The sequence below is a fragment of the Marmota marmota genome, unplaced genomic scaffold, assembly GCF_001458135.2.
Source record: "Marmota marmota marmota unplaced genomic scaffold, marMar, whole genome shotgun sequence".
Taxonomy (NCBI): domain Eukaryota; kingdom Metazoa; phylum Chordata; class Mammalia; order Rodentia; family Sciuridae; genus Marmota; species Marmota marmota.
In genome coordinates, this window is record NW_026000338.1 from 1,052,390 (window position 1) to 1,066,588 (window position 14,199).

Genomic DNA, 14,199 nt, shown 5'->3' on the forward strand with positions numbered 1-14,199 from the left:
TTTGCCAACAGAGATGCAACTATACAAAGATCTGATGCTCTCTGAAGCGTTCCTAGTCAGAAAGTCTTAGAGAAGCCTGAAGGAGATCTTGCTTGGAATGGCTGTTCAGGAGCCTGAGTCCCCACTAACTATCCAATTTCTGCCATAATAAGAATGAGGACAAGGGTGGCCCCCAAACCCTAGGCATCATTCCAAAACCCATGGACCTAGCCTCTAGACTGGCCTCTGTGAATGCAGACTCTCAGTTCACTCAGAACCAGGATAGGCCCTATGTCCTCAGGCTCCAGACCATCCCAGAGTCAGGTCAGACCACATTGCCCAGGGCTTCAAACCCACTTTGGTACCAGGTTGACACTCCTGACCTCAGACACCTATGTTAGCACCTATGGACACAATTCAGGCCTACTCAGTGTCATGCTGGCAATTGTGGTCCCATCCTCCAGGCTGGCCTCTCATAGCCCCATGTTTCAGCAAATCCAGGGTGCAATTCCATCCCAGTAGATATTAGTGTCAGGCTGACTCACATGAATCAATGCAGTGAATCTACCCCTGCATACCCAAGACACAGTATGCAGATAGTCCACCCTCATAGGTTCAGGCTTCAGTACCAAATCAGTGCCCATGGATTCAGGTTCCATGCCTGTCCCAGTATACACAGGTAGCAGGCTTACCTCATTACCTGACTGACTGACCTCTGAATACTCAGTCTCCAATAACAGCTCATCCCCTATAGACTGGGGTTCAGGCCTGCCTCTGTAGATACAGGTTCCAGGACCATCCTAACAGACTCAGTCAACATATGTACCCCAGTGGATCCAGGTTCCATGGCCACTCCAAGGAGACAGTCAAACCTACTTGCTGACCAAAGCACCAGACCAGCCTGTTCATGGACTATACATATGGCCTGCCCAGAACTTCCAGATGTGTTCACTGGTAAAGGCCTGTTCTGGGCAAAGACAAAACTGGCACAGACATCAATGTAAGGTAACAAAAGCCAAGGAGATGTAATATCACCAAAAGTACAGAATAATATCCCAATATCTGACCCCAAAGAATTGGAGATATGTGACTTTACCAACAAAGAATTTAAAACAATTGTTCTAAGTAAGCTGAGCAACCTTTAATAGAAAAATAATTAAATGAGATTAGGAAAACAATAAGTCACCAAAATGAGAATCTTAACAGACATTGATATTGGGCTGGGGATACAGCTCAGTTGGTAGAGTGGTTGCCTTACAGACACTGAAATTATATGTGTAATGAATCAAACATGCTGAAGCTGAAAATGCCATGAGCAAAATGAAAAATTCAACAGAAAGTATCATCATCAGAACTGACCCAACAGAAGTAATCACCTTTGAACTCCAAGACAGGTTATTGGAAAACAGAGTCAGATGAGAAAGGGCATGAATGAAAAATAATGAATAAAGATTACAATATTTATGAGATATCATCCAAAGAGCAAATGTTCAAGTCATAAAAGTTCTAGAAAGAGAAGAGAGAAATGGGTAGAAAGCTTATCTGAATAAATAGAAAACTTTTCAAATCTAGGGAAAGACATAAATATGTATGAATAAGAAAGACAAAGAATTTGATAAAATTAAATCCAAATAAGACAATATCAAGATATGTAATTGAACTGTCAAAAATCAAAGACAGTGAGGCTAGAGTTGTGGCTTAGCAGTAGAGTGCTTGCCTCGCACATGTAAGGACTGGGTTTGATCCTCCACACCACATAAAAATAAATAAACAAAGGTATTGTATCCAACTACAACTAAATAAAATAAATTTAAATTTTTTTAAAAAAAATCAAAGACAGAGAATCCTGAAAGCAACAATAGAAAAGAAGCAAATAACATATCATGTTTCTCAGCAGAAGCCTTACTTGTCAGCAAAGAGTGAAAGAATATAATCAAAGTGCTGAGGATAAAATAAAACTCAAGAAACAATACTATACCTGGCAGAGTTACCCTTCTGAAATGTAAGACATAAAGGCATTTCCAGACTAACAAAAGTTTAGGGAGTTCACCACCAGACCTCTTACCCAAAAACAAAGACAAAAAAGCTAAAAAAAAAAGTGCTAAAAGGAGTTGTTCAGGTTGAAAAACTAGATGCTAATTAGTTACACAAACACATATAAAAATATAAAACTCACTTGTTAAAGTAAGTACACAGTCAAATTCAGAATATTCTAATACTTGACAGTGTTGTGCAAATCAGTTACAGCTTCACTGTGAAGGCTAAAAGACAAAACTATCCAATATAGAAATAGATACAATAATTTGTTAAGGGACATATGATGTGTGTGTGTGTGTGCGTGTGTGTGTGTGTGTGTGTGTGTACTGTAACACAAATATATAGAAGTGGAATGTGATGGAGTAAAAGTGTAGACTTGATGAATGTCATCAAAGTTAGGTTGTTGTCAACTAAAAATTGCCTGTTATAGCTATAAGACATTTAATGTAAGTTTCATGGTAACCCCAAAGCCAAGACTTATAGTAGATACACAAAGAATAAAATGGCAAGGAAAAAAAGTATATCACCTTAGAAATCACCTAATTATAGAGGAAAACAGCAAAAGAGATAGAAAGGAATTAATGGATAAAATTCTCCAATCAAATGATGCAGAGTGGCTGAGTAGGAAAGAAATCAATACTCAGCTACATGCTGCGTGCAAGTGACTCACCTCACCAGTAAGGAAACACGTAGGTTGAAAATGAAAGGATGGGAAAAGTTATTCATTGCAAATGGAAACCAAAAGAGTAGTAGTAGCTATAAGTATATCAAATAAAATAGAACTTACATAAAAAATCTAAACTAAGAAAAAGAAGGTCATTAAATAGTGATAAAAGGGTCAATTTGTCAAGAGTATGGAACAACCTTAAATCTTAAGTTACAATTGTAAACTATGCTTTAGACCAAATGGACCTATTATATATAGAACATTCCATGAAAAAACAACAGAATTCACATTATTCTCAGGAACATATGGAACACTGTCAGGATAGATCATATGTTAGATCAAGAAACTAGACTTAACACATTTAAGAAGATTAAAGTCACATCAAGCAACACTTCTGGTCACAATGGTATGAAACTATAAATCAACAGCAGGAGGAATTTTGGAAAATTCACAAATATGTGAAAATTAAACACCATGCTCCTAAAGAACCAATGGGAAAATGAAGAAATTAAAAGGGAAATTTTTTAAATATTGAAACAAGTCAGGCATTGTGTTGCATTCCTGTAATCCCAGCAACTTTGTAGGTCAAGATGGAAGGATTCTAAGTTTTAGGTCAGCCTCAGCAACTTGGTGAGATTCTATCTCACAAAAAATAAAATAAAAAGGGCTGGATATGTAGCTCAGTGGTAGAGTACCCCTGAGGTCAATCCCCAGTACTAAAAAAGAAAAAAAAGGCAAAATTCATGATTCTATACAGTAACAATGAACTATCCAAAAAAAGAATTCAGAAAACAATCCCATTCACAGAGCATAAAAACAACTTAGAATTAAATTTGATCAAGGAAATGAAAGACCTGTACCCTGAAAACTATAAAGTAATGAAAGAACTTGAAGACTCAGATAAATTCAAAGATATCCTGTGTTCAAGGATTGGAAGATTTGTTAATGTTAAAATGTCTACCAATTCAATGCAATTCCAATGATGATTTCACAGAAATAGAAAAACAATCAAGTCATTTGGAACAACAAAAATAAAAGCAGCAAAAGCAATCTTGTGTAAAATAAACAAAAGTGAAGGCATCTTGCCACTTGACTTCAAAATATAATTCCATGATATAGTAAACAAAACAGCATGGCACTGGCACAAAAACAGACACTAGAGCAGTGGGACAAGTAGCAAGTTCAAATATAAACCCACAAATTTAAGGTCATTTGGATTTTTTAGTGGTGCTGGAGATTGTACCCAGAGTCTTGAGCATGCTAGGCAAACACTCTGCCACTGTCATATATCCTTTGATTTTCAGCAAAAGTGCCAAGAACATAAAATGGGGGAAGATGGTCTCCTCAGTAAACAGTGCAGGGAAAACCAGTGCTATCATGTGGGAATGTATCAAGTGTCCTCCAAAGGGTCACTGTGATTAAAGGCTTGGTCTGCAGGGTAGTTCTATTAGGAGATGGTGAAACCTTTCAGAGGTGGAGGCTAGTGGAAGGTCCTAGGTCTTTGGAGATGTGAAGTATTTCTCATGTGACCCCCCTGGTATTTCCTGTAAGAGGGTTGTTACAAAAGAAACAAGGCTAGCCCCACCCAACCTTTTTCTCTCTGCTTCTGTTTGAGATGTGACTGTTTTCTCTTACCTGTGCTTTCACTGTGATGTGCTACCATCTCCTGCTTTCACCAGAAGCCAAAACATGGGGCTGCTTGAACCTGGACTTCTAATTTGCAAAACTTTGAGCTAAAGAAACTTCCTTTTTTTTATAAGTAGCGTATGTTGGGTATTTTCTTACCATAATGCAAAACTAATAGAGAAAATTGTTTCTGAGAAGTGGGGACAGTATACTATAACTATACTGAAAGAAGTGGAAGAGCCTTTTTGAATTAATTGATAAGAAGATGTTGGAAGAATTTGGAGGATCAGAATAGAAAGTGTCTGGAATGCTGTGAGCAGAGTGTTATAGATGATTCTGGTGAGGGAACTGAAGATCATAAGCTGATAGAAATGTGGACAGGAAAGGCCATGATAATGAGTTCTCAGATGCAAATGAAGATTCCTTTAGGAATTGTAGAAAAGGTATTCTTTACACTGTGTCAAAAAAGCTGGATGCATTGTGTTCATATTCAAAGTCTTTGTGGAAAGCTAAACCTAATGCTGATAGATTAGTTTATTTGGCAGAGGAAATTTCCAGGCAGCAAAGCATTCAGGCTTCAACATGAGTATTATTGTTCAATTTTAGTTGAGTTTCACAGTGACCAAAAGGAAGCAGAGTGGAAAGATTTAGAAAATTCATGGTATGACTATGGAAGAAGCAAAGAAATTAAGTAAGAATGTAGCCAAGGAGTGGGTGGTTGAACAGTAGTTTGCTAAAAAGAGATTAGTAAGAATGATAATCAATAGGACCATAGGAAAGATGCTTTGGGGGAATCTTGGAAGTCTTTGGGGCTGCCTCTCACTTTACAGGCCCATCAGAGGCCTATGAGTGCAAATTTGTTTCATAGACCTTCCAGGGAATTATTATTCCATGAAAGAGGTCCAAGGGCCAGCTCAGATTCTGGCCTACCAACAAAGTGTTCCATGGTTTCTGCAGCCATGATTCAAGTGGGCCCAGGTACAACTCATGCTGGAGGTAGAACTTGACATTGTTCACATGGTGGTGATAATGCTGATTTTACAGGTGTGAAGAACACAAGGGGTTTGAGGGCATGACAGCTTTCACCAAGATTTGAAAGGAAAGCCTGGGAATCAAGGTAGTGTCCTACAGGTTGAAGTCCCTGCAGGTAGGCCCTAGTAGGGTGATGCCCTGTACTGCTTGGGAATGAAGATGAAGTGGAGATTACAAGAAGGTAGATGTGCCAACAATGTGCAACACCTATCAGGCAAAACTGCAGGCAGTATGCAAAACCAGCCTTAGAGAGTTTCCATATGGGCTGTGGCCAACAAAGCCACAGAGCCTTGGAGAACTGCTTTCTACTGTAGTGTTCCCAGGATACCAGCATTGAAACTTTAGAATTCAACATTTGACATGCTGCATCTTGCTTTGGGCTAATTCTTACTTTCTGTTTGCCTATTCTTCCCTTTTGGAAGTATAATGTTTACCCTGTGCCACCACTGTATATTGGAAATATATAACTTTTTTTTTTTAATTTTACAGGAGTTCACAATTGAAAGAGTTTGCCTTGAGTCTCAGAGGAGACATTGGACTTGGAGTTTTGAGCAATACAGGAATGTAAGACCCTGAGACTCTGGGGAATAGAATTAATACATTTTGCATTGTGAGATAGACATGAGTCCTTGGAGACCAGGAGTGAAATGTTATGGTTTAAATGTGGTTGAGTGTCTGCCAAGAGTCCATTGTGATTGAATACTTGGTCTAAAGGTTGATGCTATTGGGAGATGATGGATCCTTTGGGGGGTTTGGGAGGTCCTTGGGTCACTATGGGCATGGGGTATTTCTCATGCAACCCCATCAATAATTTTCACAAGAGGGTTGTTATAAAAGAAGGAAGCCTGGACTCACCCATTCTCTTTCTCTTTGCTCATGCTTGAGATATGACAGCTGGCTCCTATATGTATTTACTCCTACCATGATATGCCACCATTTGTAACCTTAACCAGAGGCCAAACTTAATGGGGGTCACACAATCTTGGACTTTGTGCCTCCCTAAATATAAATTAAATAAACCTTTTTTTCTTCATAAAGTTACCTGCCTCAGGTATTCTGTTAATAATGATGAAAATATGACTAATACAACTGGACATATAAATGTACAGGAATAAAATTGAACACATATCTCTCACTTAGATACAAATATTAATACAAAATTGATCAACAATTTAACAAAGACCTGAAGATTTAAAACAATTTGAAGAAAACATAGGGGAAAAGCTCAATGACATTGATTTTTGGACAACAATTTTTGGATATGAACCCCAAAGCACAGGCAACAAACAGGAAAATAGACAAATAGGATTACATCAAATAATAATTTATACAAAATGAAGATAATAAGCAATAGAGTTAAGATAAAACTTATGGGATGAGAGAATGTGTTTGATAAAGGGTTACTAATTAGGAACACAAATAACTGAACAGCAGAAAACAACTAAACTGATTACAACCTGGGCAAAGCATGTGAGTAGTCATTTCTCAAAAGAAGGCATAAAAGTGTTCAACAGAGATGTGAAAAAATATTCAACATCACTATTTATTAGTGATATTCAAATTAAAACCACAATGAGATATCAACTCATGCCTGTTAAAATTTCTACTACTAAAAAGTCAGAAGACAAATGCTGTTGAGGGTGTGGAAGAAAGTGAACCCTGGCAAATGCTTGATGAGAATGCAAATTATCAGAGCCATTATGGAAAATAATGTAGAAATTTCTCAACAAATTAAAAATAAAATAGCCTATGATCCAGCCATACCCCTACTGGATATATATCCAAAGGAAATGTTGAAGAGATATCTGCACTCCCACGTTCATTTCAGCATTATTCACAATAGCCAAGATATGAAATCACCCTTAGTGTCTATTGATAAATGAATAAAGAAAATGTGTAAAATAACTAAATATGTATATAATACATTAAACAAACAAGCGTGTGTGTGTGTGCGCGCGCACACACACACACACACACAAGAATGCTATTCAGTCTTTAAAAACAGAAGTCCTGTCATCTGTGACAATTTGCATGAAACTGGAGGATATTATATTAAATAAGTCAGGAGCAGAAGGAAAAATTCTGCATAAAGTCACTTATCTGTGGGCTCTGATATAGTTGAACTCATAGAAGAGTAAACTGTTTGTACCATGGACCTCTACCAGGCAGGGCTAGGGAGTTGGGGAAATGTTGGTCAAACAATACAAAATTATAGTTAGATAGGAGGAACAATTTCAAGAGCTATATTGTATAAAAGATGGTGACTATGTTCACAAAGATGTATGGCATTCTTTGGAGGGGGGGTTCCAACAGAAAGACTTTATTAAAGAAAAAGGAAAGATTAATTTTTTTTTTTTTAGTTATGATGATAGAACACCAGAATACACCTCGGCATAATCACAAAAGCATGGAACACAGCCTGCTCTGATTCAGTCCTCAGCACTTTCCCATCACCCCCTATGCCCCTTCCTCCATTCCACCAATCCCTCTTCAATCCATTTACAAGTCATTTTTATTTCCTCACCCCCTTATGTTTGAATAGCTTCCACATACCAGAAAAAATATTCAACTTTTGACTTTTGGGGACTGGCTTATTTCACTTAGCATGATTTCTCCAGTTCCAACCATTTACTGGAAAATGCCATAATGTCATTCTTCTTTATGGCTGAGTAATACTCCATTGTGTATATGTATCACATTTTTCTTTCCCGATTCATCTGTTGAAGGCTACCTAGGTTTGTTCCATAGCATAGCTATTGTGAAATGTGCTACTATAAACATTGATGTGGCTGCATCATTGTAACATGCTGATTTTCAATCTTTTGAATATATACCAAGGACTGAGATGGCTAGGTCAAATGGTAATTCCATTCCTAGAATTTTGAGGAATCTCCATACTGCTTTCCAGAGTGGTTGCACTAATTTACAGTCCCATCAATAATGTATGGGAGTGCTTTTATTTCACACATCCTCACCAACATTTATTGTTAATTGTATTCTTGTTAATTTCCATCTGATTGGAATGAGATGAAATTTCAGTGTAGTTTTAATTTGCATTTCCCTAATTGTTAGAGATGTTGAATATTTTTTTCATATACTTGTTGACCATTCATATTTCTTCTTTTGAGACATGTCTAGTTAGTTCCTTTGCCCATTTATTGATTAGTTTTGTTTTCTTTTGGTGTTAAGTCTTTTGAGTTCTTTGTATATTATGGATATTAATACCCTGTATGAGGAGCAGGTGGCAAAGATTTACTCCCATTCTGTAGGTTATCTCTTCATGCTCTTAATTGGTTCCTTTGCTATGTAATTTGCTTTGTAATTTAATGCCATCCTATGTATTGATTTTTCATATTATTTCTTGCATTTTAGGAATCTTAAGGAAGTATGTTCCTGTGGTAACATGTTGGAATGTTAGGTCTACAATTTCTTCTAGCAGTTGCAGAGTTTCTGGTCTAATTCCTATGCCTTTGTCCTTTTTTTTTGTACCAGGGATTGAACCCAGAGGTGCTTAACCACTGAATCACATCCCCAGCCCTTTTTTATATTTTATTTAGAGACAGGATCTCACTGAGTTGCTTAGGGCCTCATTAAGTTGCTGAGACTGGCCTCAAACTCATCATCCTCCTGCCTCAGCCTCCTAAGCCATTGGGATTACAGGCATGCACCCCAATGCCCCACTGTCTTTGTCCACTGTAAGTTGAATTTTGTGCAGGGTGAGAGATATGGGTTAAATTAAATTTCATTTTACTGCATATGGATTTCCAGCTTTCTTGGCATAATTTACATAAAAGGTTGTATTTCCTCAACGTATATTGTTGGCACCTTTGTCTAGTATGAGATAACTGTATTTATGTGAGTTTGTCTCTGTGCCTTCTATTCTGTTGCATTGGACTTCATGTCTGTTTTGATGCCAGTACCATGCTGTTTTTGTTACTATAGCTTTGTAGATTAATTTGAAGTCTGGTATTGTGATGTATCTTGCTTCAGTTTTCTTGCTAAGGACTTCTTTGGCTATTCTGGGTCTCTCGTTTTCCCAAGTGAATTTTATAACTGCTTTTTCTAGTTCTGTGAAGAATGTCATTGGATTTTTGAGGGGAATGACTTTGAATCTCTACAGCACTTTTGATAGTATGGTTATTTTGATAATATTAATTCTGCCTATCTAGGAATATGGGAGGTCTTTCCATTTTCAAAGGTCTTCAAAGTCTTTCTTTAGTGTTCTCTAGTTTTCATTGTAAAGATCCTTCACCTCTTTTGTTATATTGATTCCCAAATATTTTATTTTTTGAGGCTATTGTGGATACGATAGTTTTCCTAATTTCTTTTTTAGCAGATTCATTATTGGATCCATCACTCAAATATGAGTGTTCATCTTGTATCCTGTTACTTTGCTGAATTCATTTATGAGCTCTATGGCATACTTAAAATTGCTGAGAGTAGATTTTAAGTGTTCTCATTACAAACATGATAAGTATGTGAGGCAATGCATATGTTGATTGGATTAATGTAGTCATTTTATAAAGTATACATCAAATTAGTATATCTCAAAACATTGTACATGATACAGATACACATTTTTAAATATTTATTTCTTAGTCACAGTTGGACACAATACCTTTATTTATTTATTTATTTTTATGTTGTGCTGAGGATTGAACCCAGGGCCCTACATGTGTAAGGTGAGCACTCTACCACTGAGCCACAACCCCAGCCCAAGATACACACTTTTTGTCAGTTAAAATTAAAAAGTAATATTAACTTAATAAAACTCAAACAACTTTACACCTTAAGGAAATTTGAAAAGAGAACAAAATAAACCTAATTCAATGGAAAGAAAGAGATTAAAACAGATAAGTGAAAAGACAAACAGAAAAACAATGAGAAAAATTAATGAAATAAAAGTAGGTTCATTGAGAAGATCTATAAAGTTCACAAATTTTGGCTATATTGACAAAGAAAATGAGAGTAGACTCAAGTTATTAAAAGCAGAAATTAATGTGGAGATCTTACTGTCAATATTTACATAAATAAAAAGGATTATAAGAGATTACTATAAGCCACTGTACATCAATGAATTGGAGAGTATAAATGAAATGGAAAAATCACTAGGATTACAGAAAATACCAAAACTGACTCAAGAAAAAAATAAGAAATTGTAACAGAACTGTAACATATAAATCAATTAATTAAGCAAAACTCTCCCAACAATTCCAAGACCAGATGCCTTCACTATCAATCATTTAAAGAGGAATTAACATTTATCTTCCTTAAACTCTTCCAAAACTTAGAAGAGGAGAAAGCACTTTCTAATTCATATTGAGTCCAGCATTATCTTGATATCAAAACCAGACAAAGATATCACAAGAAAATTACAGACAAATATCTCTTGTGATTATAGATGCAAAAACTCAAAAAATTCTAGCAAATTATTTCAGCAGCATATGAAAGAAATTATACATCAGGGTAGAGTGAGATTTATCCCAGGATTCCAAGGATGGCTCAAAATACAAAGATAAATCAATGTAATATAGTACAATAATAGAAGTAAGGGAAAATATGTCACAATAATTTTAATTGATGGAGCAAAAGCATGTGAAAACACTCAAAACCTTTGTATGATAAAAACACATAACATGTTAGAAATAGAAAAGCGTTTTCTCAACCAGATAAAGGGCTTTGATGGGAAAAACACAGATAATATGGAATTACAAGGGCTGTAAAAAAACAAACATAATTCAAAGTGGAAGAGAGTTGAAGGACTCTCATTTCTGATTTCAAAACTTATTAAAAAGTCACAGTGATCAAAACAGTGGGGTATTGGCATAAAAACAGACATATAGCCAAATGGAATAGAATTGAGAGTACAGAAATAAACCCATATAACAATGGCCAAATGATTTTTGACAAGGATGCCATGGCCATTCAATGAGAAAGGAGAGTCTCTTCAACAAATTGTGGTATACCTTGGTATCTACATGAAGAAGAGTGATGTTGGAGCCTTTCTCACACTACAGATCAAAATCAATTCAAAATGGATCACTGACATAAATGTGAGAACTGAAACTATATACCTCTGTATGAGTCAGGTTCCCCTGAGAAACAAAACCTCTATACATATATCTTAAGGAATTGACTCATGCAACTATGGAAGTTAAGTCCACAATCTGTAAGGTGGACTGGCAAACTGGGTACTCAAAGAAGAGCCAATGTTACAGTTCAAGTGCAAAGACCAACAGGCTGGAGATTCAGAAAAGAGCTGGTGTTGTAGTTCAAGTCCCAAAGCCCATCTGCTACAGAATTTCCTCCTCTTCAGGGGAAGTCAGTCTTGTTCTAATTAGGCCTTCAGCTGGTTGGATGAGGCACACTGATATATTGGAGGGCAATCTGGTTTACTCAGAGTTCACCAATTTAACCTCATCCTAAAATACCCCCATAGAAACCACCAGAATAATTTCTTTGTTTGTTTTTTGTTAGTTTTTTGGGTCTAGGGATTGAACCCAGAGGTGCTTTACCACTAATCTACATCCCCAGCCCTTTTTATTTTTTTATTTGGAAACAGAGTCTCACTAAGTTGCCTAGGGCCTTGCTAATTTGCCAAGGCAGGCCTTGAACTTGCAACCCTTCTACCTCAGCCTTCCAAGTCTCTGGGATTACAGAAGTGTGCCATGGTGCCTGGCCAGAATAATGTGGGTTTTTTAATATTTAATTTTTAGTTGTAGTTTGACACAATACCTTTATTTTATTTATTTTTACATGGTGATAAGGATGGAACCCAGGGCCCCGCATGTGCTAGGCAAGTGTTCCACCACTGAGCCACACCCCCAGCCCCAGAATAATGTTTGATTACATATCTGGGCACTGTGGTCTAGTCCTATTGACACATAAAATTAACCAGCATAGGCTTGTAGAAGATAATATAGTGATGCATCTTTATCACTTTGTATTTGGCTTTGACTTATTAGATATGATACCTACAGTACAAGTAAATAAAGAAAAAAATAAGTAAATCATACTTTGAAGTTAAAAATCTGCATTGATACATGATCAGGAAAGTGAAAAGATAACATACAGAGTAGGAGAAAATATTTTCAATTCATATATCCAATAAGTCTTTTACCCAGGATATATTAAGAATGATTTTAATTCAACAACAAAAATATAAAAAACCTAGTTAAAATTGGCAAAAGACTTGAATTTTTCCAAAGATGATATATAAAAGACCAGTGAGCACATGAAAAATAATCAACATCAGGGAAATACACAATGTGATACAAAACAACTTCCACTATGGTGGATATAAAAAAAGAAAATATGTGCTGATGAGGATCTGGAAAATTGGAACTTTATGCATTGCTGATGGGAATATCAAATGGCACAGCTGCTGTGAAAAGTAGAATGGTGGTTCCTCAAAAAGTTAAACATATGATTACCATATGACTCAGCATTTCCACTCCTAGATATATATCCAAGAGAATTGAAAATGAGCACTTGAACAAATACTTGTGCATTAGTTCGTAGCACATAAAAGTGGGAAACAGTCCAAATTTTCATCAGTGGATGAATTAATAAACAAATGTGGTATATTCACATAATGAATTGTTATTTACACATAAAAAGATTGAAACACAGAAACTTGCTAAAATGTGCATGAACTTTGACAATATTATGCTAACTGAAATAAGGGGAAAAGTCACATGTTGAATTATTCCTTGAAATATCCAAATTATGTAACTATATAGAGATAGAAAGAAGAATGGTCATTGTCAATGGGCTACAGAGAGCAGAAAAATGGATATATGTGTTTAATTGATAGAGGGATTTCTTTTAAGGGGATAAAGATGTTTTCAAACTTGTTATTCACACAACATTGTAGATTTACTAAATGCTACTAAACTGTAAACCTAAAATGATTAATGTGCAAATCTTAATAAAATTTTTAAAAAATGGAACCAAGTGAAATTGGATTTATTGTGTGTCCTGCTCATTTGCTTGCCTTTATTATATACATTTTATGGCCCAGAAAATTCTCCTTTTTATTTTCTCTCCCTTCCATTAGGATTAGATTGATGAGGAAAAATCAAAGTAGTTGTGAGTTTCTTTCTCAGCCTTTCTTTCCAGGTCAAAGATGTTTTTGATAAGAGGGGAGGGGCCCAGTGGAATCACTGATCTCAGTGAAAATATAATTACATTGACTGAATAAAGCTGGTGAATGGAGTTGAGGGAAGAAACAAAATACAGGACGGAAAAAAAATTTGTCTTGAGCAAATGTGTTTATGAAGTTGTCACTTAAGTACATGGGAAAGGCTGGGAATAAAGGATAGGTTTGGTGACCAAAAGTCTTGAGTCCTCTTTGGCCTTGTTAAATTTGAGATACTTATAAATCAATAGAGATGTTAAATATACAATTAAGTATATGACGTATCTACTGCCTTTAGAGAGGAGGTTTAACTTCCAGAACTCGGTCTTTAACACTTTGATTAGCTCTTAGCTTCTGAAATCATTTATTCATCAGCCTGTCAGTCAGCATGCAGCAGATATTGGGTTAGGCCACTGGAATACATAGATTAAAGACACAGTCTGTGTCCTTGAAGATTTAATGGTAGAGTGGGGGGAGAGGTACATAAAAGTGCCAATTATAGAAGAGCATGTCACAGACTACAAAAAGTTGAAGTACAAAGTGTGTTGAGGCATAGGGGAAGGAACAATTAATTGTGTCTCTAGGAGTCTGGCAAGAATTCACAGAAGAGGTGACATTTGTGCACAACAGAAGCTTTTCTAGGACAATGCTCTCTTCACCTGTAATGTATAGTAAAATTACAGAGGAAGCCTATGTAAAACAGAAGTTATAGATATAA

At 36.1% G+C, this 14,199-nt stretch overlaps 1 long non-coding RNA gene across 2 annotated transcripts in view; it reads left to right on the forward strand.

The window, feature by feature from the left end:
* Positions 1–8,011, forward strand: part of LOC125614518 — a 92,239-nt gene extending 84,228 nt beyond the window's left edge. For both annotated transcript variants that reach the window (XR_007345111.1, XR_007345110.1), the window contains one exon: positions 5,831–8,011. This is a non-coding gene — a long non-coding RNA (uncharacterized LOC125614518). The remainder of the gene's footprint in view (positions 1–5,830) is intronic.
* The last annotated feature ends 6,188 nt before the right edge of the window (positions 8,012–14,199 follow it).